This window comes from Symphalangus syndactylus, chromosome 1 (assembly GCF_028878055.3).
Source record: "Symphalangus syndactylus isolate Jambi chromosome 1, NHGRI_mSymSyn1-v2.1_pri, whole genome shotgun sequence".
Taxonomy (NCBI): Eukaryota; Metazoa; Chordata; class Mammalia; order Primates; family Hylobatidae; genus Symphalangus; species Symphalangus syndactylus.
In genome coordinates, this window is record NC_072423.2 from 167,580,952 (window position 1) to 167,608,112 (window position 27,161).

General features: G+C 36.4%; 1 long non-coding RNA gene across 1 annotated transcript; it reads left to right on the plus strand.

Moving 5' to 3' along the window:
- The first annotated feature begins 15,851 nt into the window (after window positions 1-15,851).
- On the plus strand, window positions 15,852-26,612 carry LOC134732224 (uncharacterized). Its single transcript, XR_010115178.1, has 2 exons — window positions 15,852-16,023; window positions 25,374-26,612. It is a non-coding gene; the product is annotated as an uncharacterized lncRNA (long non-coding RNA).
- The last annotated feature ends 549 nt before the right edge of the window (window positions 26,613-27,161 follow it).

The window sequence follows — 27,161 nt, forward strand, 5'->3', positions numbered from 1 at the left end:
GGATAGATGGAGAAAATAATAACGAAGTGTTATATTTCCTCAGTAGAAACAAACAAAAACAAAACGTGTAATCACAACCTGATCTTTTAACTGGCCTCCACTTATCTTGCTGCCTGGATTGGCATACATATTCCGCTGCCTGAAAACTGCCCAACACTTTTGAAAGGTTGTTTCTCACTATTACACCCAGGCATTCCTGCTTCACCAGCTGAGTTGTAAGGGGCCTCCAGGAGGCCTAGATTGTTCTCCTTATCATATACATTATTTTCATTTATCGATTTGCCCAGAACATCTAATGAAATATTATGGACACCAATAACATGAATACAAACATAGCTATAGACACTAAAAAGTAAATTGATGTCTCTTGAAAGGCTGTCATGTCTTAGATGCTAAATTTGGAATATGTGCTTCTAATAAATAAATAGCTTGCTTTAATCATTCTGGTTTATGAATATAATATAGGGGAGCAGCTTTGATTTTGCCCTTAATCTTAAAAAACAATTAGCCAGGCATGGTGGCAGCACCTGTAGTCCCAGCTACTCAGGAGGCTGAGGCAGGAGAATGGTGTGAATCCGGGAGGTGGAGCTTGCAGTGAGCCAAAATCATGCCACTGCACTCCAGCCTGGGCGACAGTGTGAGACTCCATCTCAAAAAAAAAAAAAAAAAAAAAGATCATACAAGGAGTAAATGATGATTTAGCATAAAACACAGTTCATAGGACTCAAACTTTGTTATTTTATGGGATTATACTAACCTGTTAATATTCAAAATTTACCATTTCAAAAGAAGAAATATTGGTCTGGGAAAATTGCCATTGCTTATACAGAAGAATGGAGGAATCATTTTGAGCACAACAATTCTAATGATATTCCTCATCACTGGTTCCAAAACCAAGCCCAAGGAAGGCCTGCATAGGGATAACGTGTAGAACACACAAAAGAAATACACATCACCAGCTCCTCAACCCAGAGCTCCAAGGGAATGGCCAAGGAAGCTGTATTGTCCTAAGAAATTTGAGACTGTTTTGACTGACATTAAATCCTGCTCAATCATATGTATGTACACACACACACACACACACACACACACAGACGGTGTCGTCAGTGAAGCCTCTAACAATGCATCTTGACTGGATAGATTCGACAATTAAAATGACTGGAAGAAAATAGGGCTTCATAAGTGGCACTTACTATTCACATAACACATTAAAAGGACATCTCCTAAATTAAATCTTGTCTATGATAAAAAGGCAGACAATCATGACCCAAGGCTAATTTATAACTGCACAAATGTTCACGACAGACCAATGCTTGCTATGTTTAGGAACTGACAAGAAAGTACAGGTCTTTATAATCTACCATTTTTCTTCATTTGATACCAGGTGATCTTCATAATGCAGGCAATAGAGAATTGCAAGATTTGTCGGAGATTTCAGGTCTTTGGAAAGCTATGCCCTTTCACAAGAACAACCGTGGAAACAGGAAGAAAGTCAACTCCCACTTAAGGCAATCAGAATTTACAAATATTCCTTCCTTCACTGAAATTTCAATAGGCACTTCAATATTATCTTTAATTAATTCTTTTGTTACAATCATACATCACATAACATTTTGGTCAAGGATGGTGCACACACATGACAGTGGTGCAATAAAATCATAACACTGTATTTTTACTGTACCTCTTCTATGTTTAGACATGTATAGATACACTTACTGTATAGATATAAGTAAGCATATAGATATACTTAACTGTTGTGTTACAATTGCCTACAGTATTCAGTGCAGTAACATGCTGCACAGGTTTGTAGCTTAGGAGGAATAGGCTATACCATATAGCCTAGGTATGTAATCAGCTATAGTATCTAGGTTTGTGTAAGTAAACTCTGTGATGTTCATACAATAATAAAATTGTCCAGCAATGCATTTCTCAGACATACCCCTGTCATTAAGTGACACATGACTATGTTAGTTAACACTGAGGGAACTTCATGGGAAATACACTCTGCAGCTCCATCATAAAGAGAAACCGTTTATGTCAAGAAACACATAAAAGCATAGTTGCAAGATTACAATTCCTTCCAGATATTTCATTTAGTATCTCCACAGATCACTAACTGCCTGAATAGCATTCTTGAGTCTCCACTGCCTCACATTTGATTTCAGGTCATTCCATCAATTGTCAAAGACGCATCCAACATTAACTTTCCAATTACTGGTTTGGATTGTGTCAACATTGTCATCCTGGGCCACAACAACACAAAAGGCTAACTCGGTGAGGTAACATAGACACTGATCAGTGAGATTTTGCTGACGGGTGGTACCATTTTTTACCAAGATCAAGGGTATTCATACCTTCAGGCATATAGATAACATTGAAAAGGGCAGGTTCATACATAAAAAGGCGATGAGGAAGGGTTATTGCAGGATACATGAGCTACGGTGTCTCCTGTTTAACCTGAGTCTGAAGAGATTCAAAGTGCAGGTGCCATGCATGCCTCTTCAATAGTTCCATGTCGATTGATTTTCTGGGCTACACTTCCCAGCATTCAAATTGCTAAATGCATATAAACGACAACTGAATATTTATAACCTGGATTTGTGCTTTTGAGTGACCTTATCTATAGTTATGTGCTTCAGTGATCTAACTTGGGGTTGACTCCAAACTTTGATAAAGTAAAGACCCTGCTTATTCCTTGAGTATTGCTGCACTGACAACTGATTTAGTGAATGCCACTGTGAAAATAATAAACCTCTTGGTGAATATATTGAGACATGTCTTGTAACCTGTACACATCTTAACCAGGGATGTTACTTGATCTTTCTATGTACAGGAGTGTGTGGAGATAGAACAACATACAGGATTGTAATTGTTGCCTGCGAGACTAATAGAAAATTCAAGCTAGTGACGTATGTTTATGCATGGCACACTTCTCACCAGCAATTTTAGGAAGTTCTACCCACAACCCATATGTCTTTTGATATGTGGGTTACCTTGGAGAGAGAAAAAGAAACTCTGAACACAGGCAGGAAATCCTTTAGAATTTTATCTAGAGTTGGACTTGTCCCAAAGCTTTTGTATAAACTTGCTTGATGAGCAACTGTTGTCCACTGGTACCTTCACTGTACAATCCACACACAACCAAACTTCACAACTGGAGTCCTAAATTTGCACTTTGTTTGGTAAAGTTGAATGAAAAATGGTCTTTTAAGCTTATGCTCTCTTATGAGAGCTGTTATGAGATTAATTTTACTCCAAGATATGCCAGTTAGGAAATAACTTCCAATTTAATTTCACCAGCCCCCTGTGGGTGGACTAATTAGTCATACATCACACTTACTCTGGTGGTGAAATGCCTCAAAAGAAGGTCTGCAGAGTGTTGCTCTACCTAGAAGGACATGAATAAAGAGACATAAAAATCATTCATTAAGAAGGAAGAAGACGTTCCTTGCCTAGATTTTCACTTGTAGGATCCAATTAATTTTATCACTTAATATTTTGTCCTGGTGGGCATTCATTTTACAAATTTGTAAGATCAGTAGAAATGGAAACTTTCAGAAATCAAACTGTAAATGTTCTGTAGACGTTGACAGAAATAGCTATTTGGAGCTGTGCTTTTGCCAACTAGACACTCTGAGAATATCTGTGAAAGGATATTTTCAGGAAGTCATTGAATCCCCTAAAAATCAAGTTTATTGCTCTTACCATAAATATAAATAATTTATTATCAACCACTTTCAATATTCTAATAAGTAACCTTTATTGTTTATTTCATTGGCATGATCTATGTAGACACGTGTTTTATCTTCTTTTGCAATAAATTCAGAAAATTTGCTGCCTGGAAAAGCCATGTTTTAAAATTACCACCTGTTTGATGATTTTCTTATAAAAACATTTCTACTTAAGTATCTATCACTATTTGTCCTTTATTTTCCCTTCCATTCTAGCTCTACCCCTTGTCTCCTTTGTGTGTCTCAGGATAAGTGCCCTATAACATTTTGTATTTCTGGAAACCCTTCGATACAAAGTTATTACATGTAAAAAAAAAAAGTATGTTTTAGCAAACTCTTTGTTCACAGATTATCTTTGACTACTTGCCTATTAGACAATTTTTGTAGGCTCCATATGCTATTAATTTATATTCACTTTTAGAAGAATTTTCATCAAAAGCAAAAGTCTTATGTAAATTGATTATATGCTACTTGTACTTCTGTGTATATATATACACAGAGCCACATACATATATGTAACTCCGGAGGCCTGCCTGGACTGTTTAATAACTGTCCTGAACAAGAGCAAGAAAAAGCTGGTCAAATTTCAAACAACAGGTTGAACTAGGGAGCTCACATCTTTGCATAAAATAGACACTAGCGGCCTTTAAAAATTAAACATTTCTACTGTTTTAAAAAATTATAGCCATCATAGTATGAGGAAAAAATGTAATAATCCTTTTTAATTCTTGCCATTTTATTAACCACAGAGTCCTTACGCCCTAACTTCATTGGTATCCCTTTGAGATTAAACAGAACACTGAATTTCAAATTCTGAGAAATAAATAATTACACCATTTACTTGAGGCACTCTTTCACCTTTCAAGAACTATTTTGAGAATTCATTAGCTAAATATTGCTATAATGCAGGCTAGTAATAAATGGAAATATTGTAAAAATTTGGTTTTTCTCTACACAAAGAAGACTAATATTAGAAAAGAGTCGCTCTTCAAAGGAAAATAAAAGAACCTATCTCTACAAAATATCATCCACATAATCTAACATATAGTTTAACCTGTCTAGACATAGAACCAGGAAAATATGACGCATAAGAAAAAAAGTAAACAATGGATTAAGACATTGAAATGGCCCACACGCTGGGATTAGAAGATAAGAAATTTAAATTTCTTTATGATGGAGCTGCAGTTCATTGTAAAGTTTAAACTCATGATGGTATGATCTGGAATTTTTGTTAACCTAGAATACATAATTAGCTCTAGAGGTGAAATGAAAGACAAAATCACTTCACATATTAGTAAAAAACAAACAATGTAACTTTATAAGCTACTGCTGTTCTTTTGCTCTTGAGAACCAGTGACATCTCTAATTACGGAACATTATGGAAAGGTTAAAGATGAGAATACATGCAGTCTGTCTAGAGGAAACCTCAACTGCTCAGGTTAATGAAATGTCTGCAGAAGTCATATTGATTACCAGGTTCACAGGAAACTAACATTTATTGTATAAATTCCATGGTAAAATGTATTAGGGCTCCAGGCACACAACTGTGCGCCATCTACGTGACCACACAGTGCCTACTTCTTTCCGTCTTTATTCATTTCTCTCCTAATGGTCTGTATGTTATTGTTACATAGTTCTAAAAATCTTCCATGAGGCAGAAATTTCATTTAATGATATAGCTTTGAAAATAAAGAAAAACAGTAGAAACTTTCTATTTTCTTATAAAGCAGAATTGTTGAATTTTCAAAGTTTCATTTATGTAATGTCACAAGGTGACAAACGTATTTCTTTAATGCTCTCTTGTTGTTATTTTTGTGTAACATCAACCGAAGCCGTTTCTTTCATTTGAAGGTGAAAACTGCTCATCAAAATCCAGTTTAAGCTGAGAAACAAAGAACTAAATTTTGCATGAGAGATTATACACTGCATAAGTATAAAACAGGACCAGAAACAATGGTGGGTCAGCAATTTTAAAAAAGATGAACGCAGGTTATCATCAAATCAATTGTTACCAACACACCAATTACACCTCTAGGCCAGAAAATTAGCCACTTCCCACAGGAAAACAAGAATTGAAGACAAAGTTCACCAGTGAAAGTTGGTTATTTTTTTTTTCCATCCTTGCATCAACTAAAATGATATCTATAGTTCCTCTTAACACTTTTCTTACTTTCAAATATGCGGGTATGCTTAATTAGCTGAGGCCATGTTTCATACGCACATCTGGCTACAAGGGAAACTGGGAATTTGAGCCCCAATCCTAATGTTTGTAGAGTATTTAGAAATTTGAGAATTCCCTCCAAAGAAAGAGTTTTTTAAAACACTGTTAGACAAAAAGCTTGAATTACAAAATGTGGTAGTAGCTCATGTCTAACTCAAATGCAGGGAAAAAAAAAACTATAAACTCTAAAAAAAATAAATACACATTTGATGGTAATAAGAAACAGAAAATAGGCAGAAATAGTAGAATATTTGACCACTGATAAAGTTTTTAACCATTGAATAAAGAAAAATTGCAATGATTTAAATTTGCATCAATGCAGCTTCACACCTGATGACACTCCCTGGTCTGTGCAAAATTGCATGTCTACGAGTAAAGCAGTGAGTTTTACTAGCTTGAGGAATAAGAGCACAGAGTTCCAGGCTGACAGAAAAGAAGAACTGGGAAATTTGAGTGACATGGGAGGAAATCTCACACAAGTGAAAGTCACAAAGGAGAATGTCACAGAGTAAAAATCTAAAATCAGCACTTAAACTTCATTCAGATATATGACGGCTGCTACATTTCACATTGATAAAAAGAGACTCCATAGAATCCAGCAGAAAACAACAGCTAAATTGCTAGTACAGAGCAGATATTTCAACCATTGCATATAGCTCAGGAGTAAAAATTTGGTTTTTCTCTACACAAAGAAGACTAATATTAGAAAAGAGTCGCTCTTCAAAGGAAAATAAAAGAACCTATCTCTACAAAATATCATCCACATAATCTAACATATAGTTTAACCTGTCTAGACATAGAACCAGGAAAATATGACGCATAAGAAAAAAAGTAAACAATGGATTAAGACATTGAAATGGCCCACACGCTGGGATTAGAAGATAAGAAATTTAAAATAAGCTATTGTAAGCATATTCAAGGATTTAAGGAATAGACGGTCATAAGAGTGAATATATGGAGAATCTCAACAGAGAAGTAAAAACGATAAAGAAATAATGGGACAAATTTTAGAACTGAGGGACAGAATATCTTATATAAAAATGACATCGTACGCAAATACCAGTAAATTAAAGATGGCAGAAAAAAACTATCAGTGAACTTAAAAACAGATCAAGAACAATTTCCCAATACAGTTAAGAACACAGAGGAAGAAAAATAATAAAAATAGGGCCAGTCTAGAACTAATATAATTGGAGTCCTACAAAGAGTAGAGAAGGAGAAAATGAGACAGAAAAAGCTGTTTGAAAAAGTAAAGACCAAAAGTTTTCCTAATTGTCAGCATATATCAACTTACAGGTTTAAGAAACTCAAAGAACAGAATAAAAACAAAGAACCAAATGCAGACATATCATAGTCAAACCACTGGGCAAAAAAAGAGTAAATCTTGGAAGTAGCTAAAATGAGGGAGAAAAATAATGTACATACATGGAAACAAATAGACAGATGACCTGTCATCAGAAATGACAGTTTAAAAAGCAATGAAACCATACCTTCAAAATAAAAAAAAAAACCTGTCAACTCCAAATTCTATAACTAGAGAAAGTAATTCTTGAGAAAATAAAGATTTTTTCAACTTTTGCTTAAATTAAGCAACTTAATTGAATTTCTCTAAAATTACAGCTTGTATCAACTCTAGAATTTATTGGGCACCTCCTAGGACATAAACACTGGAATTTGGTGAGAGACATCAGGTAGGAAAGAGCCTGGCTCTGACATAAATTCAACACACAGAGGGGGACACATGTTATGAGACTGACCTGCCTTCTCCATCTCATAAAAGGGGTTCTTGTTGCTGGTAACACAGATTAAATTATTTCAATTACATTCAAGATAAAAGGATTAGCAATTGTATGTAAGATGAAAAAATCACCCCACAGGAAGACAAAAGTCTTACAAAAGGATATTTAAACTAGCCAACACTTTGAGATTTAGGCAGAGATCGCGCTTTCTGGGTGAACTAAAGTAGCAAGAACAAAGTAGAGGCTCCAATTCTAGGAAAAAGGGGCCCTAATAAGGTTTACGATCCAGAAACTCAAGAAATCCAGACAGAAGGATGCAGTCTCCGCATTCAAGGCAGTAGCAATACCTGGATTACGAAGCCAATCCCCAAAGCAGGAACTCATAAACACAAATTGGATTGTGGAAGAAGCTTGCCCACCAGAAGATTTAGGTTATTACAAGGTAGAATGTGTTAGAGAAAACGAGCATGGGACTGGAAACAAAAGGAGGAAGCCCCATGATTACAACTAGAATATAACTCTCAGAGATGGTGCAGAAACAAGACTGAAGAGAGAACTCCTTAAACCCCACGTGCCTTACATCAGGACTGATCCTGGACACAGGCTGGACAGCATAGCCTGCAAGTGCTGAGGGAGGAGGCGTGGGCTCAGCTGTGACATATAGCTGAAAAGCAGATACGTGTCTTGAAATCGCGCAGAGGGTTTGGGCCTTTGTTGCTCTCTGCCAGCAGCTGCCAGTAGTTCTCACACTTTGGCTGGCATCAAAATCACCTGGGGCAGCAGTGGGGAGGGGGAGAGTGTTGTAAAACCACAAGTGACCAGGCAGAAAACACCTGTATGTTTTCCAATTCAGTAAGTACAGAAATCTTAATTGGAACAAGGTGGAGGTCAGACATTGATAGTGCTGTGGACTGCTCCAGGGACATAAGCATGATCTTTATAGAAGTGGCTCTAACCAGTTGAGGGCAACCACTGGACAGAGAGAACTCCAGACCAACCGTACACAGAGACACCATGCAATTACACTTTAGCAACCTCTCCAAATAACATGTCTCTTAGTGAAACTTGGGAGGTTGAAAATTAAAAACTCCAGTGGCATTTATGTATCCTAGGCACTTACATTTGTCTGGTTCTTCCACTTTGCCTTTGCTTGGTTAGAATTTTGGGTAGATAAGAGGTGGATTTACATGTGCTAGTGTGAGAACTTTGATACACTCATCTAGACATTGACCTACTATCTTGATGTTTGAAAGCTACAACCCAAAGAAATTTGTCTTTTTACATAAAACAAATTCAGCCCTTGCCTTCCTTATAGATTACATCTTCCACTAGCAGTAATAAAAAAGTAACAATATGCATAAGTCAAAGTATCTTCTTAGATCCTCTGTAGTGTTTTATTATTTAGTTGTGTGAATTAAAGTAACTCTCAAAATTTCAAGGATGCCTGAGAAGCAATTCATGTTCAAAGGCTGCCCTCTTGTGACAATGTGTTGTATGTTTTACTGTAAAAGTAATCTTATTTCACCTTATAACCTCTACAATCCAATTCATAACAGCATAAAAAGGAAATAAAACCTTACATAATTTTGAATTTTAGAAAGTACCTTGTTTATATGGCTCCTTTAGAGAATGAATAGTCAATTTGGTAAATATTCCAGTGAGTTGAAGGTTTGAATCCATCTCACTTAACTAGCTTGATGGATGTATTTCTAAACCTATACAACCCACTCCTCTGCTTCTAAAAAATTAAAGTTAGCTGTAGATTGAGATGTCAGTGACACAGTTTATAGAACATAACTTAGATTGTCATCTATATTACTGTAACTACAAATACCACCCTCAGATGGAAGAATCAGTTTTATCAGTAAACGTCTCTAATTGAACTACAAATGGTGTATGTCTTCTGGCTTTTACAAGCTCTTGGTCTAACGCAGGGGATATATGATATAAAAATTACAAAACAACGCCACGCGCGGTGGCTCACGCCTATAATCCCAGCACCTTGGGAGGCCGAGGCGGGTGGATCACAAGGTCAGGAGATCGAGACCATCCTGGCTAACACGGTGAAACCCATCTCTACTAAAAATACAAAAATTAGCTGGGTGTGGTGGCGGCGCCTGTAGTCCCAGCTACTCAGAAGGCTGAGGCAGGAGAATCGCTTGAACCCAAGACGCGGAGGTTGCAGTGAGCTGAGATTGCACCACTGCACCCCAGCCTGGTGGCAGAACAAGATTCCATCTCAAAAATAAATAAATAAATAAATGAATAAATAAATAAATATAAAATAACAGTGACTATAATGTTTTGTGATGTTAAACTTTGAGAGCTTTTTTTTTCTTTCTTTTCCCAAGTCCCTTTCCCAGTTCCAGGAGCAGTTATTCTAAGCTCATTGACGTAAAGGAATAGAAAGAAAAGGTTTGGTGGAAAAAATAATAACCTGCTATCATTTCTGTCTTTTGTTTTTTAAAAGTTTGAGCATTTGGGAGAATTTGGAAAGACTGTGGAGTAAGTGCAAAGAAGGAATTCGCTAACAAAAATTATATAGGGTAAAATGACTTTTTTCCAGGTTAGAAAATACTCCCTACACTCCTACCTTCCTTTCTCATAGTTAAGAAGAGGAAAAAGCAAAGGCCTCTTGGTAGCAGTGGTGACTTAGGCAGTTTCTTAGAAATATTCTAGAAGGCATAGTCATCTTTAAAAAAAATAGCTACAAGGATATGTCTAAGCAGAAGGGCAAATGGGCCAAATTACGAGTAGATTTTTGCATTCCAGATATAGTAAAGAAGAAGCAGGAAGCCGGTGGGCCTAAACAGGCCACACAGAAATGGACAAGGAATAGGCCAGCAGCAGCTTGTGGGGACAAGATGTCAAGCCCCAAATGTTAAACCCACCATCCATCCTCCAAATTCTGGCTCTGTTTAACAAGGCTGTGGTCTGGCACTAGGTGCCACCTGCTCTGTTTAACAAGGCTGTGGTCTGGCACTAGGTGCCACCTCAGTGACTAAAGCATAATTCCCCGTCTCCTGGGAGTGTTGACAGCTGACTCCTGGCAACAACACTCACAGCAAAGTTCCTTCATCCAAGTTCATGTCCCTTCTCAAGGCATCCCACATCCGAGAACTGCTTGGTACAGAAATATAATGGCCTGGCTTGCTTGCTCCAATTTGAGCTCATTAGGTAAACTCACCAAGATCCCTGTAGAGCGGGCTGCGGCCATGATAGTGATTGAATTCCAGCCAGCTTCCTGCTCTGCCCAATCCTATTGCTTTCACTCTTCGCAGGTGTTGGGAATATCCATTTCAACTTCCTTGCATGCAAATCTCCAACTCCGAGTCGGTTTCATAGGACACCTGACTGGTGACATCTCTATCACTATCACAGTACTTAGAGGTGGAGCATCTTAAAATGATTTAAGGCTAACTGCCCTAAGAGCACAGACAGATGGTGGCTTAAAATAGAATTTAAGTGGGTTTAAAAAAAACATGAAAAAAGTTGACATTGCACGCTCATATGAGCTTATGGATGAAACCATGCATATGATTTCTAAGATCCCTTGTGCAGTATATATTTGCACTCTTTATAAATGACATCCCCTTGAATTGAATTCAGTGCAATTCAAAACAGTAATTTGTGGGAAAAATTAGGTATGCAGATAGCCTAGACTCTACTGAGGCACACATCATTTGGAGAATAATAGTGAACTGGCTGGTCTATGAGGGAAGAAAACAGTGAATATAGGCTACTAGTGAACAAGGTTATTTTCCCATATATATTCAAATTAAGGTGAATTTCTTTACAGAATTATGCCTCAGAAAAAGTATTTCCCTATATATGAATCCTCACAAGTTTTCCCACGATGAGTGCTTTTGTGATTATTTTGAATAACGAAGTAATATTTAAGGAAACTCTCTTGCCCTGAATGTACTTTATGTCAATTGATGTTGCATATAGAGATCATCAGAGTGAAGCTACAAGAAAAGGAGGAACATTACTTAGCAAAGACTTAGGGAATTAGTCCTAATAGTGTGAGATCAAAATTTCAAGTGAGGGAATAAATGCAGCTTTTAATGATTACTTAAATGAAGTTTAACTGTAGCAGGATCTACAAGAAATTGGCAACCTTTGGCTCCGGTAACAGAAACTCAGGATATACGCCTTTCAGGGCTTTTGGATTCTGCATCATATTGAGAGAGACTCCTTTAAACAAGCAATAGGAAACTTCCTGTGACAACATAATAAATTCAAAAAGTTCTGTAACTCAGACAATGTAGATAGAAGTGAGGACTTTGGCCTAGACAGCCCTGTTCATTCTAAAGATGGATTAAACAAAGAAAAAGATATTGATATCAAAAATTCAATCGGGAATTTGATTAAAGCATTTCATTAAATGTGATAATTTCTTAGTATATTATCTCACATATGCAATATTCATGTGAAACAAATTAAATACAAGTAAACATTTGACTATATTTTCTGCAGCATAATTTACATATCAATTTACATATTCAGTTTTGCTCACGTGAAAACTTGGATCTTCTCAAGAAGAAAATTTGTGAACTCTTTAATTCCTCATCCCCAGAAATGTAAATAAGTCAATATGAATACTGTAAGTCAGTGATTTGTTCCTAAGAAGACAGTAAAAATTTTACAAAAATGCTTTAGAGCCCTTCTCATTGTAAACCTAGAAAACAGAGAAAGGCTCTCTGATGCAAAAAGACACACCTTAGGGAGGAGGACATTGCAATGGGAACATGCCTGAGAAAAGAAACTATGTAGATTCAAATGGTGAAGGAAGACAAGGTCTTTAACAGAAAAACGATCAACCTGGAAGCATGGGGGAGTAGAAACAAATAAAGGAAAAATGAAGAGGCTTATGTAATTGTTTCGATATAGTTATCTTCAACTATACAGATCAACAACAAGGTCGATGTCAGTTGAAGGTTGGGTAGGTGGTTGCTGGATAGATGTCCTCACAGAAGTGTATTTTGTGTAAGGTTGCTATGGTCTTTGTGCAAGGTTGTGGTTTTTGTGGTATTTTGTGATAGTTTTTGTTATCAGGCCTAGAAGCATGAGAACCCTCTCTTCAAGGCCTTCTCTGAATCTATTTGTCCAGGTGTTTTCTTTTCCTTTTAAACATTAGTGACAGTTTTGATTCTGATAACTTTCACATCATGATCCCTAATTTCAAAAAAAAATTAAACATATAATTTGTTAGTGATGTATTTAATAGGCTTGGATTTGTGAGTCACCTCTACTATCTATAGTGGCAGATATATCAGAGCCTGCTTACGCCAGATTTGCATCAGATTTTCTCTTCAGTGGAATTGGAAGAGGGAGTTTTGGAGAAGGGGATGAAGGAATTGTGCTGCATCAGAGGTCTCCATCTAACACCACAGGGACGTTTCCTGTGCTCTTGCCAGGCCGTTGTATTAGGCTGATGCAAAAGCAATTTTGCTTTCGTCATTGAAAGTAATGAGACCATGTGACTTACAATGTCTGTGCCATGACCAGCTTCTAATAGCCTCCGAGGACCCCTCTGCCCTGACACATACTGTCCTGGAACCACGTCTGCCTTGTAACACCTGAGGTAGCTGCCACCATGACCAATCCCTTCTCATCTTTACTCTACATGCAGGTAACAGTTATAATTACATCTCTGTGTATTCACAGAACAACTAGTACATCTAGGACTTCTACAAAATTTCCCTAGCTGATTTTGGTGTTCTGGTGTCCTGGCAGCTCTAGGCATGAAGGGATGATGCTTTATGAGCATTTCTGTTGAGTTTTTTGCTTTTCCTCAGAAACTGATTCCAATTTTCCCACATATGTTTGAAAATTTGTTTGAACTCATTTATTCTAAACCCATTATTTTTTGTCTATTATTTAATAGGGAGGGGGGCGAGGGATAAAAGATTACAAATAGGGTGCATACAGCAGGAGGTATACAGCCACCCTGGGATATGACTCCGAACATCCACGGAGAGGAGAGGCTGCTATTACTCCCAATATCGCAGGGGGTGTACATCCATTCTGTGACATTGTTCTTAATATTCCAAGGCAGAGAGGTTGATATTACTCCCAATATCAGAGAAAGTGTACAAACCCGTGTGATATTGTTCCTATTACCCAAAAGAAGACAAGATGATATTACCCCCCATATCGCAGGAGGTGTACACCCACTCTGTGATATTTTTCGTAATATGCAGGGCGGGAGAGGCAGGGGGGCGAGGCGCCCCCCGCGAGGTGGGGACTGAGAGCCAGCCCCTCTGCCCCCCTGGCTCTTAGGACCCGCGGTGGACTCACAGCCTGTTTACCATATTGTGACTAATATCATCTTCCCCTCTGGAAATTATAAACTATTGCACAGACGGGTGTACACCGGCTTTCTACAGAGGACGTACACCCGTCTGTATTCGAGTAACATCATCTTCTTCCTCCCTGAAGATTAACAACAGTATCACAGGGGTGTTTCTACTCCCTGCGATATTAATAACAATATCACAGAGTGGGTGAACACAGCCTGCGATGCTGGAATTATTATCATCCTCTCCCCCTCGGGATACTAGGAACAATATCACAAAAGGGGTGGACACTCCCTGCGATATTGGGAGTAACGTCATACGCTTCTTCTGTGAATCTTAGGAGCAATATCACCGGGTGGCTGTACATTCATTGCTATGTTGCAGTCATGTCATACTCTACCCGCTGGATATTAGGATCAGTGTCACAGGGTGAGTGTACACCTACTGCGATATTAAAACTAATATCATGCTCTCCATCCCTGGATATTAGGAACAATATCACAGGCAGGTGTACACCTCCTGCGGTATTAGGAGTCATAATATTGTGAATTATTAAACATCAGTCTCATTAATAACTATCAATGCTAATATTAATTCATAGTATAACGTTATTAATCATTAATGATTATTTTAAAGAGAGGATTATGCATGATTAGAATTATTACTATTAATGCCATTTTTAATATTAGTTATTAATCTTAATGTTTATCATTGTTTTATTACCAACATCCGGAATGAAATCACCCTGTGATATTGTTCTTCATATTATAGGGAGATATTGCTTCTAATATCACAGTGGGTGGACCCCTCGTGTGTATACTCTGTGACAGTGTTTTTTATATCCTAAGGAGGTATTACTCCTAATGTCACAGTGGGTGTTCACCCTGTGTTATCATTCTTATTTGACCTGACTGCCTTTTTTAACCCACACTACAGAAGGAATGAAATTAAACAATATTTTTAAAGGTGATTTTTAGGATGGGTTATCCCCCCTCTTTTTCTCCTCGTTTCCTTGCAATCCGCCCTCTACTCATTCTTTTTATGCATATTTTAGAAAGGCTGAATATGCTAGGAACAGGGTTTCAGTCTGTTAAGAATTCACAACCTTGTGGAGTTGAGATACAATTAATAAAAAATTCTAGTATAATGAGGTAAGTATTATGATACCATCAAGGCACAGAGGAGAAACACCTACTCTGTTTTGTGAGGATTAGGGAAAGCAATTTAGAGATTATACCTAACACAAACACACAGATATTTGCATAGTATGTGAGCACACATAAAAAAAAATGTTACTTACATCCCAGAAATAAGACAGTAGGGACTCAGTGTGAGCTGATATGCCTGTCTCCACTATAATGAAAGAAATATAATGTCTCAAGGGTGAGTTGACATTTGCAAACTACCTGATTTTTCTAGAAGAATGATGCCACATAATTTAAAAATATTAAGGCTTTTCTAATCTCCAATGTATTTTCAATGGCTAACATAGTTAAAACCAAAGGGAAACTTTTATTATGTACATAATCGAATGCAAAATGTGTCAGGCTAGTTTAAAAAATATTAATGTCAGTCCTGGCTTGGCAGTTTAATACCTATTTGGTTTTTGACCAAGTCATTTAACTTAATTAAACCTCAGTTTCTTCTCTGGAAACAAGAGAAAGTCAAGCAAGATAGTTTTAACATTTCTTTCCAAATTTATATATCTGACTTTTCTAAAAATCTGATTTACACTAACAGTTAAAATAAATTATCTTAAGACATAGTTTTTAAGTTCCCACTCCTAGGAAGTGCTTATAAATTAGTTTTTGCTCTTGCTCCCTGAAAAATTTGTCCTTGTCCTGCTCGTCACATATAGTCCCCACTACACCAGCGAAGACTCGTCAGACTGGTTCTGTTGAGATCATCAGTGACTTATTTCCTCACTTCAATTCAGCCCACAAAGTCACTGATAGAGCTGGATGCACACACTTGGATGTAGACCTCAATCTTCGCAGGACTCTTCATTGCTGGTCGGCAATGATGTATCGGTGAGTTTCTTTTTCTTTCTAGAAGTCTTAAGGTAACTTTTAGATTAAAACAGCATGAGCCACACCAAGGAATGTGTAGATCTACAGTTTATTATTTTTTTAAATATAGAAACATATTTTTGAGATTTTACATAGAATTATGTCAAGAAAAAGACTTCTATTCTTTCTGCATTAGTGTTTCCTGTCCTCTCGTGTTGTATCCCAGTGTTTTCCTGTTACTTTTAGAAGGTTTCTACACAATGTAAAGGTACATGGTGTTTGACGGCTGTCTTTTAGTTCTTTTGCCCATATGTTTCAAGAAAGATATAACATATTTTTAGGTTGGGCTTTGTTTGTCTTATGGAGAAATACTTTTATTTTAGAAAGTGTACATGAAAAAAAGTCTGAAATAATGCAGATAAAATATGTTTATTTCTGTAAGTAGTTAAAAATTCAAAAATTCTAGATGTCTTGAAAGAATCAGAAACAACTGAAGAAAATAATATGACTAAATTATTATAGCCTGACTTAAAAAATAAATCCACTGATACGCCTGGTCATAGTCAACTTCTCCAAAGATAAGTCATGATCTTTATGAGGTTTTCTTTCAAAGTTAGGAACTAATCAGTAACAAGGTTTTGGGGTACTAGTTTTGTCTTTGAAAATAATTTTATCTTCTGATGGAAGTTTCTTTTCTCTGATTCACATATTGACCTATCATTTTTTATTAGTTTTTACTTTGAGAACAGTTTGAAAATGTTAAACTTTGAATGAAATCTGTGGTCTTCATTTAACATGGAAAAACAGGTTATTTCATCAGTTGAAAGTTCTACATACTTGTTATTAGAAGTTTAATACTCTTCTGTACATATCCATGAAGCAACTGAAAGCTACGGATACTAAAAATTTTGTCAGGCTTATTAAGGCTCCCTGCCTTTCGCAAGTATTTCTTTACGACCAATGATGGTTTTGTACCCTATTCTCTTTTTCTCATTAACTTTACTATAGAAAACAGTGCTTCAAGAAAGCTTCCAATAAACTTAACATACTAAATAGATTCCAAGCCTTATCTATGGTATATGTCAGATATTTGGAATTTGGTTATAAATGTGTAGAAGAGGTATAATGTGGGAATACTGGAGTCAACTTTTCTGAGTGTAGTGTCTAATTTGAAGCAAAAGATGTGCCTATTTTTAAAATTCCTGCTGCAGAATAGATGCAAGTAATCTCTCAAGGAAAAAAACAAAATCCAAAACTAAACATCCAACAAACAAATACATCTTTCTGATCTGAAGATTGTATAACAGATGAAGCACATCTATGTTTGAGTGGGTCTAGATGAGATAAAATGTTAAGAGCATGTACTAGAGCAAAAAGGGATTAAGTTTATTATTCAAATTTGCTGTCGTAAATGTTCCAACAGGAGTGTTATCGAGGAAGAGGGATAATTGAAATCCTAGGATATAAGCAGACAATTTCTTTTTAAGGTCATTTGTTTTAACTCAGAAAGAATATAAGAAACAGGTGGGGAATTTTATTAAATAGTCAGATTTTGGATCGCCTTCTCCCTGACTCTACCTGAATAAGAATCAATTTTTTTTTTTTTATAGAATTTAAGGGCAGGAAAAAATTTAAACTGGGTAAACATTATTCTTCTTGTACTGCCATTTTCTCCAAACTCTTATTTTGGACTATTCTTTGAGCATGAAGAGATCAACACATGAATTTTATAAACACACAACAGAAAGTTAAAGAAAACTTTATCAGGCATAAGCTTATAGAAAACAGATTTGGGAAGAGAAGAACGTATCCATTAAATATACTTATTGGTGATAGGGGTGTATACTAACTATATTTATCAGCAACCACTGAGAAGTAAAAATAAGCAGACTGAATTTATAGGCATTGACATTCACACATATTGAGATGGCTGAAGGTGAAATGAGTAATATTCAAATGAGACAAAATGGACAACTTTAATTTTTACTTAATAGGGTAAGCACTGTCTCTAAAAGTGTGGTCCATAGACCCGTGCATTACAGAGCTTATTAAAAATAGGAAAGTCCATCTCTCATCCCAGAAATTCTAATGAATCTCTGGTTGAGACATGGAAATCATATTTAAAACATTTACACAATGTAATTCTTATTTCCCCTAAAGTTTGACAAGCACTAATAGTGTAAAGACATAGAAAAAGCAAAAGAAATGTGTAAGTCTGAAAGAAATTAAACCATAAATGAAATAGGCCATTTGTTAAAAGTATTCTTTGTTTTATTTAAATTGGTGTAATTACATCTTAATGGGAGGTGCTCTTTCCCAGTCACCTTTCCCTTCAAGGGAGAAAAGTACTCATTTATGCAACATGGTGATGATTAAGAAAGAGAGGATAATTTCAGGAAGGATGGGAAACTGAGAGGGGAGAACATAGACATTTTTTGGTTAATTTGTGTCTGATAAGGAGGATGACTTTATTTGGATCATAAAAATCTATTTGTTTACAGGAAAAACCATGGTATAAAATTAATCTAGCAGTGTTACCCTGTGACAGTCAGTAGGGATACTGAAGGGAAACTCCTTTGAGGCTTAGGCCCAGAGGTGCTATGTGATTGTTCTGTAAGTATTTAACATGTGCTCATACTTCTCCTTCAACTAGGATCAGCCCTGATCCATATAACAACTTCTAGTGTGTTCTCATTGCATACTGAGTCCTGTGTGGAAGAGACTATCTGTTGAGCATCTACTATATATTGTGTATCTTATAAAATGCAATTTCATTAAATTTTGATAATGCTTTGATAAGTGGTTATTGCTTTCATTCCTTTTGAAAGATGAAATACCTGTGGCTCAGATTGTCTAGGCGGTTAGTAAGTGTTGAATCTAGAATCTAACCCTGATCTTTCTGATTTTAAAATCTATACTTTTTTCCCTATAACATATTGTCTACCATGTGTAGGAAGCTAAAAGTAGAATCTTTGGAAAGTTTACAGAGAAAATAGATGGCAACAGAGAAATAGAAAATAAACCCACACATGGAGAAAATGTCGGTGCATAGATTTAAAAAACCAGAAGATGTAAAGACTAATATGAAATCATGCACATTTATGCTGAGGAAAGAAGTGTGGAGGTATAATTTTACTTCCATTTATAAGTTTTAAAAACATTTTGAAAAATGCACTGCCTGCCCTAATGCAACCGACTTTGTATTTAAACTAATTAAGCAGTGATTCATCTTTTCTGCACTGTTTCAAAGGTGATCAGCCTATAGCACTTTAACTACATCATCTCTGTTTTCTAAAAAGGATTACATTTGCTATATTGTGAAAATCATGTGTATCTTAAGGCAACATTTCATGGAACTAATTCACTGGTCTGCAGTAGCTGTCTGCTTAATGAATCTTTGTTGTTCTGTCATTGTCTGCTTTCCTCCAAAAATATGTCATTGCTTCAACTTAAAGAGAAAATAAATAGAAACAATCCAGAAAAATATGAAAAATAACAGTATCGTGTGTTTCCGTATTAGCACTGAGATTTACAAGTATGCCTGATGGTTTTAGTGCTTGTGAATAAGGTAGATTGAACAGTCGTGAAGCAGGTCTTCTGGAAGGGTAAGAGGTGAAATGGGTTCTCTGGCTTGTTTTATGGCTCTCCCACGGTTAGAGTTTAGAGAAACTGCACAGAGAAGTTCTTCAAGTGCACTCCTTTGGATCTGCTCTCATTGAAGACAATAGATACGAACTGTGAAGAATACTTTCACATTTTCAGGTTTTAATAGGTTTAAAATGACTGGATTAGAGAGAAGGAAGGTTTTAAGAGGTTGAGAAAGAAAAATGGGCTGCAGAAACACTGAGTCATTCCGGAACCTGTGAGCCCAACCTTCTTCTCCCATGTACACACATGGCCTGTGTGGTAGGGCAATTTCTGAGATTTTTAGAATTGTAATTCTAAGATGATAGAACTAATCTTAGGGGGATCCAAAGTACCATACAGGCATATTTAAATTCTATTTTGCAACCTTTTATCTGAAGATGTCAGATGATATCTCTGTTTTGAAGCTGCAAAAGCAGACACAGAGGGATTTAGCAATTTGTTTAAAGTTGAACTGTGAGTCAGTGCAGGACAAAATAATAATTGCTGTCTTTAGTTTCACATGTACTATCTGCCAACTACTGTCTTAAAACATCGTATGCATTTAAACTTTATATCAACCTATGGTTATATTATCATACTCATTTCACAGATGAGAAACATGAGGCTCAGACAGGTAATTATTTTTTTTTGCCCAGGGGTAATAATAAAAGGCAGAACTGATGGTTAACCAGGGTCAATCTGACTTCAAAGCCTATGCTCTTAATCACAATGCTATACCACCCTCACAATGTCTCCTTTGTCTGCCTAAGTGGTTCTTTTACTACTTTGATTGAACTGACTTACTGTCTTAAAAGATGAAAAATTTACATTTTCAAGAAACATTGTTATGGATGATCTTTGAAGTAGACCTCTAAGTCCAGCGGATAGGAAGCATTGTTCTCTGCATTCTCTAAAGGAAGGGAACAAAATGCTCAAAGATGAGATAATTTTCTTGTGGCCACAGGAATGGATGAGTCAGTCAAGACAGAGATAGAGTGCGTCCTCCCACTTCACCTGTATACTGATGTGAATACAGTCAAATAGAAGAGTTAAATTAACACTGGTGACTACGTGACCCAAGACGTATTATTGTTATTTTTATTACTATTCCCATTTAAGCTTGTATGAAAATATATGGCCCATTTAAAATTAGTTACTTCACATTAAATCTTGTCAGGTCACTGGTAGTAAAATTTAGGGAGGGTACATAATGTAAAAATAAAAATATTATTTGACATAAATATGCTACATATATAATTTCAACATATGTTTTCTCATTTAGTACTTTACAACCCTGAGAATCAGATAATTTTAATATTACCGTGACTTTACAGCTAGGGAAACCAAAAATTAGGAAGACTGAGACTTCCAAGTGTCTGCTAAATGACTGGTAGAGCTGGAATCCGAGCACACCTGTTCTCACATCAGCCCTGTGCTTTCTAGTCCTGTCTTCTGCCAGGTCATGATTCTGGGATCAGAAGTGCTTCTTTGGTGAAGCACAGATAACTTACCTTGGCTTTCAAAAAATTACTTTATCTTAGTGTTTCAACTTTCCTAATTCAGAAAATACCAAAGATAATAAATGAACACTTTAAAAGTATTTCAAAGCAATCTTTTAATTATACAGTACATTCAAGTCATTATTAGGCATTTGGGGATACATTATTTGATTCAACAATAAAGCTATATTTGGCCTTTTAAAAACAGGGCACTGAATTCTTGTACTAAACTGTAGGACAATTGGCAGCTGCCTGACTCAAGTCTCTGAATTGTATGGGTCCGAAGAGGAATGCTTCTTAAAGTTTTCTTTACTAGTTGAATCCCTTTTTGCACTGGAAGCTTAATGCAGACCCTTGATGTTTGGAGCAGAATTGCTGTGGGTGGAGTGGGATAGAGGCTAGAAGCTTCCTCTACCTTCCTTTTATTCCCTTAGGCATATGTGAGGCATCTGGGTGGATTTTTCAACCCACCTTAAAACTAATTTTTCATTATGAAAGAGGAAGTAATGAAAATGGCCAACTTTTTTGGTGTATTTACTGTGTGCCTGGCATGGTACCATCTGCCTTGTGTTACTTTATGTAATCTTCAGAAGAATCTTCTGAGTTAGGTCCTATCATTATCTCCATTTGTCGGTGGGGAAATGTAGATTTAGAGAGGGTGAGTAACTTTCCTACTGCCACCTAGCTAGTAACAGGCACTTAGGACTAATCCCAAGCTGTTGGATGCCTAAGCCCAAGTCTTTATCCACTAAACAAGAAAATGGAAGTCATTTGCTTGAAGTCATAGAGCTTGTTACAAGGAGGCTCTTGACTAGAACCTTGGTCTTCTGATATATTAATATTATAATTAATTGTATCTCAAAATTATGCTGCTAGAGAAAATTAAGTTAAAATAGTTTACCATCTTTCATATATACAGAATTCGCAAGAGAATTAGTAAATATGTGTCTTCATGTCCTCTTTTCCCAAAGATCATTATGTGAAAATGGCAATTTCCCTTGATTGCAACAATCTGTTTTGCATATTATAATAGTATTGGATTTAGCTATGAGTGACAGGAAACCCAGAGTAACAGGGGATTACATAAAATGGAATTTTGTTCTGTTTAATGCGAAACAATTCTGGAGATAGGCAGGGAAGAGCTAGTAGGGAGGTTCACAAAATAATCAGGAGTCTAGGCTCCCACTATTGTGCTGTTCTACCAGCTTGGTTATGTGTCTTCCAAATCCTGGTCTACTGTGGCAACCTTTGCTTCCACCAGCACATATGTATTCTAACTGTGAAATGCACATTAGAATTCTAGCTGACAAAATAGAGACTCCATGGGAAAGAAAGTATTCACATGCTGACTCTTACAGACAAGGGGCATTATTTGATTTTTCTGGTGGCTGTGTGCCTAACCAAAGATCAAGGTTTCTGTTATTAGGAAAAAAAGAATAAATATTTGGGATAGGCGTCTAGGAGTTTCTAGTACAGCTGTATTAAGTTTGAACGGTAAGAGGTATAGCCCATTGTGATGAACATAGGCTGGTCAATATATAGTTCTGAAGTGTAGGCAAGTGAGCTGAGCTGCAGTTGTGGATTTTGTAGTCATCAGTATATAGATATGAAGTGAACACATGGACATTGGTAACTAAAAGTATTTGTTCTTTTGGGTAAAATAATGCATTTCTTATAATTTTTATGGTATTAATTAGCACAGAAATCCTACTTTATTCTAATATGAACCTGAGCTTATTTTACTATGTTATTATTAAATACCAATATATTAGAACATAATTGTCAAGGTGAGTATATAATAAAAATTTCATAAATTTTGTGTACCATCCAAAAATTAAAACTGAATTCTTACATATATTTCAGGTCGGTAACTCAGGCAGAAAATTCTTTAATCAAGAAAACTCACTTTTCATTTTGGAAGAATTATTTAAACATTGACAAGGTCTATACATTTTTCAATTTCTCTTCATTGCTGAATTAATTCAGATAGAATTTTGTTACATGTAGAAATTTCTAGATTGTCTAAAGAATTCTTAGTGTATGGTTTAGAGTGCTTTCTAAGGAAACAGCAAGCCAGAGGACACAACAGGCTGTTAGCATGTGGCCCAACTGTCACATTCAGGCACAATTTAATCAGGGTCTAGAGATTTTAAAAAATTGATGCGTAGTAGTTATACATATTTTGGGGGTATCTGTGATATTTTGATGCTTGTATGCAATGTGTAATGATCAAATCAACGTAACTGGGATGTCTATCACCATCTTGTGTTGGAAATATTACAGTTCTCTTCTAGCTGTTTTGAAATTCACAACAAGATATTGTTAACTAAAAGTTCCCTACTGTACTGAATAGTAGAACTTATTCCTTCTATCCATACTTTTGTACCCCTTAACCAACTTCTCAAAGCAAGTAGTAAAGTATGATTTTCAAAGTCTGGCTTTCTCAGGTATGGTACTTAGATCGTTTCAAATAACTTGTAGTCTCTTAGTTTGACTGCAAATTATTTCAAATTATCTGACATTGTAGTCAACAGAAAAATGAGGCATTTGAAAAATTACCTGAAGTCTGATTGTTTAATAAATGCTGAATTTTTTTTTTTTGAGACGGAGTCTTGCTCTGTGGCCCAGGCTGGAGTAGAGTGGCGCAATCTCGGCTCACTGCCAGCTCTGCCTCCCAGGTTCCCGCCATTCTCCTGCCTCAGCCTCCCTGAGTAGCTGGGACTACAGGTGCCCACCACCACGCCTGGCTAATTTTTTGTATTTTTATTAGAGACGGGGTTTCACCATGGTCTCGATCTCCTGACCTCGTGATCCGCCCGCTTCGGCCTCCCAAAGTGCTGGGATTACAGGCATGAGCCACCGCACCCGGCAATAAATGCTGAATTTTAATTAGGATATTTAATATTTTTGTGTTATGTGAGGCATGGAACATTAGCTTGGTTGGCAATTGAAGAACATTTAGATCAATTTAAATTTCCACTGATTTTTTAACATGTGAAGAAAAGGAGAGCTCTCAACATCATACAAGTTGGGGCTCAGGGGATGCTAGAACTCGTGTGATGTGGAATATGCTCTCAGATTTCTCATCTGTTTGAACTAACACTAAGACATACGTTACTGGTTTTCCAGTTTAGATCTACTTCCATTGTATCATGCAAACTTTCTTGGAGTCATCTAGACAATGTCAACAGGAAGATTCGGTAGTTTCTGAAAGTCTCAAGCTATCTATCAGCAGCCACAAGAGTGTCTCTATCTCAGGTTTCCCAATCATTTTCTTCTGATACACTTGCCATGATATCAGCACACTGCTTGTCAATTCTTATTTTTCTTTCACACTTTGAAGTGTGTAGAATTCCCTATGATTGTCTGCAATGGCATCCCTCATTAACTTTGCTGTGGGATATTGTTGCGTATAAAGTTGCTGACTCAGATAACGCCAATTTATTATCTTGAACTAAAAAGGGTTTGAGGAGAAGAAAGCAATTATATCAGTAGAATTCAAACTTCAGTAGCTTAATTTAAGTCTATAAACCCATAACTAATTACTTAATAATATCTTTAATTTTTTTGCAACTCACCTATCTGTATGTAGCTGCAAATTTCTAGAGATTAGGCCAAGTGTCAACTGAAATATCAGTTTGTAGTCACCTGTGCTGTACCATATCTAGCTGTGAACTTAATAAAGACCTTGATGATAATCACAGTGGAGGTCAGAGACCTTCCTTACTGTTGAGTTGCCACTAATATTTATGTAGTACACCTATCTAACAAAGTCTGTTGATATCATATGCAATCTTCACAACCTCCTTTTAAAGGAAGGGGAAAGATACTGCCACTTAAGTTTTATGGTTCGTTAAATAGAAATAGTTAAACTCTGGGTTTTGTAACTTCTCTATGAGAACTAGCCGTAATTATTATGGTATGGAATGCGAACATTGTAATTCAGCCCAAGGGCCTGGATGATGCTATTAGATACTTATAGATGTGTTTTGTCTTCCAGTGTATAAGGCAGAAATATGTTATTTGTAATTTTATATGGAATAATTTGCTTGTATTTATTCTTTAAAAAACAGCAATGAAAATATATAATCCATGTACATATATATAATATTCTTTTTTAATTCTACTGTGCATATTTTTCTAGTCTTGTTCTAGAAAGTGTGAGAAGGATGAATGATGTTACCAATGCTTGCTGGTTTGGGCTTTTCACAAAGTAAAACACATCTCAAATACTTTTGTTGACAGGATAAGCAGGCACAATCCTAAGAGCTAAGCTACTGTCAAATACGTAACATATGCCAAAACAGATATATAGACCAATGGAACAGAACAGAGGCCTCAGAAATAATGCCACACATCTGCAACCATCTGATCTTTGACAAACCTTACAAAAACAAGCAATGAGGAAAGGATTCCCTATTTAATACACGGTGTTGAGAAAACTGGCTAGTCATATGCAGAAAACTGAAAGTGGACCTCTTCCTTACACCTTATACAAAAATTAACTCAAGATGGATTAGAGACTTAAACATAAGGCCTAAAACCATAAAAACCCTAGAAGAAAACCCGGGCAATACCCTTCAGGACATAGGCATGGGCAAAGACTTCATGACTAAAATGCCAAAAGCAATGGCAACAAAAGCCAAAATTGACAAATGGGATCTAATTAAACTAAAGAGCCTCTGCACAGCAAAAGAAACTATCATCAGAGTGAACAGGCAACCGGAAGAATGGGAGAAAATTTTTGCAATCTGTTTATCTGAGAAAGGGCTAATATGCAGAATCTACAAAGAACTTAAATTTACAAGAAAAAAACAAGCCCATAAAAATGTAGGCAAAGGATATGAACAGACACTTCTCAAAAGAAGACATTTATGCAGCCAACAAACATGAAAAAAAGCTCATCATCACTGGTCATTAGAGAAATGCAAATCAAAACCACAATGAGATACCATCTCATGCCAGTTAGAATGGCGATCATTAAAAAGTCAGGAAACAACAGATGCTGGAGAGGATGTGGAGAAATAGGAACATTTTTACACTGTTGGTTGGAGTGTAAATTAGTTCAACAATTGTGGAAGACAGTGTGGCGATTCCTCAGGGATCTAGAACCAGAAATACTGTTTGACCCAGCGATCCCATTACTGAGTATATACCCGAAGGAATATAAATCATGCTGCTTTAAAGACACACGCACACGTATGTTTATTGCGGCACTATTCACAATAGCAAAGACTTGGAACCAACCTAAATGCCCATCAGTGATGTCTGTTATACGCATCTCCTTTCTTCTTCAATGATAGACTGGATAAAGAAAATGTGGCATACATACACCAGGGAATACTATGCAGCCATAAAAAAGGATGAGTTCATGTTCTTTGCAGGGACACGAATGAAGCTGGAAACCATCATTCTCAGCAAACTAACACAAGAACAGAAAACCAAGCACTGCATGTTCTCACTCATGAGTGGGAGTTAAACAATGAGAACACATGGACACAAGGAATGGAACATCATACACTGGGGCCTGTCAGTCGGTGGGGGGCTAGGGGAGGGATAGCATTAGGAGAAATACGTAATGTAGATGACGGGTTGATGGGTGCAGCAAACCACCACGGCACGTGTATACCTATGTAACAAACCTGCACATTCTGCACATGTACCCCAGAGCTTAAAGTATAATTTTTCTTTTTTTAAAAGACCCACTATTGATTGGTGGTATTGCTGTGAAGAGGCTTCTTCTGGTAAATTTTTCTTTGAAACACTGAGCCTTGACTTGTCATTATTACTTTTAGTACATTTTTCCCCTTGTCTTTTTGCTGTTGCTGCTGCTTTTCTTTTTTAGCACTATTCTAAAAATGACACATTAATAAGTGATAATAATAATGCAGCTCTAAACATATTGCTTGTTTTCTGGTAATTCGGGGCTAAAAAACATAAGCATACTTTAACTGTTATATTCACTTGACTTGTCACTAATTATACATGTCTCCAGATTGAAAAGAAAATCATATAAAGAAGGCAATTTGATAT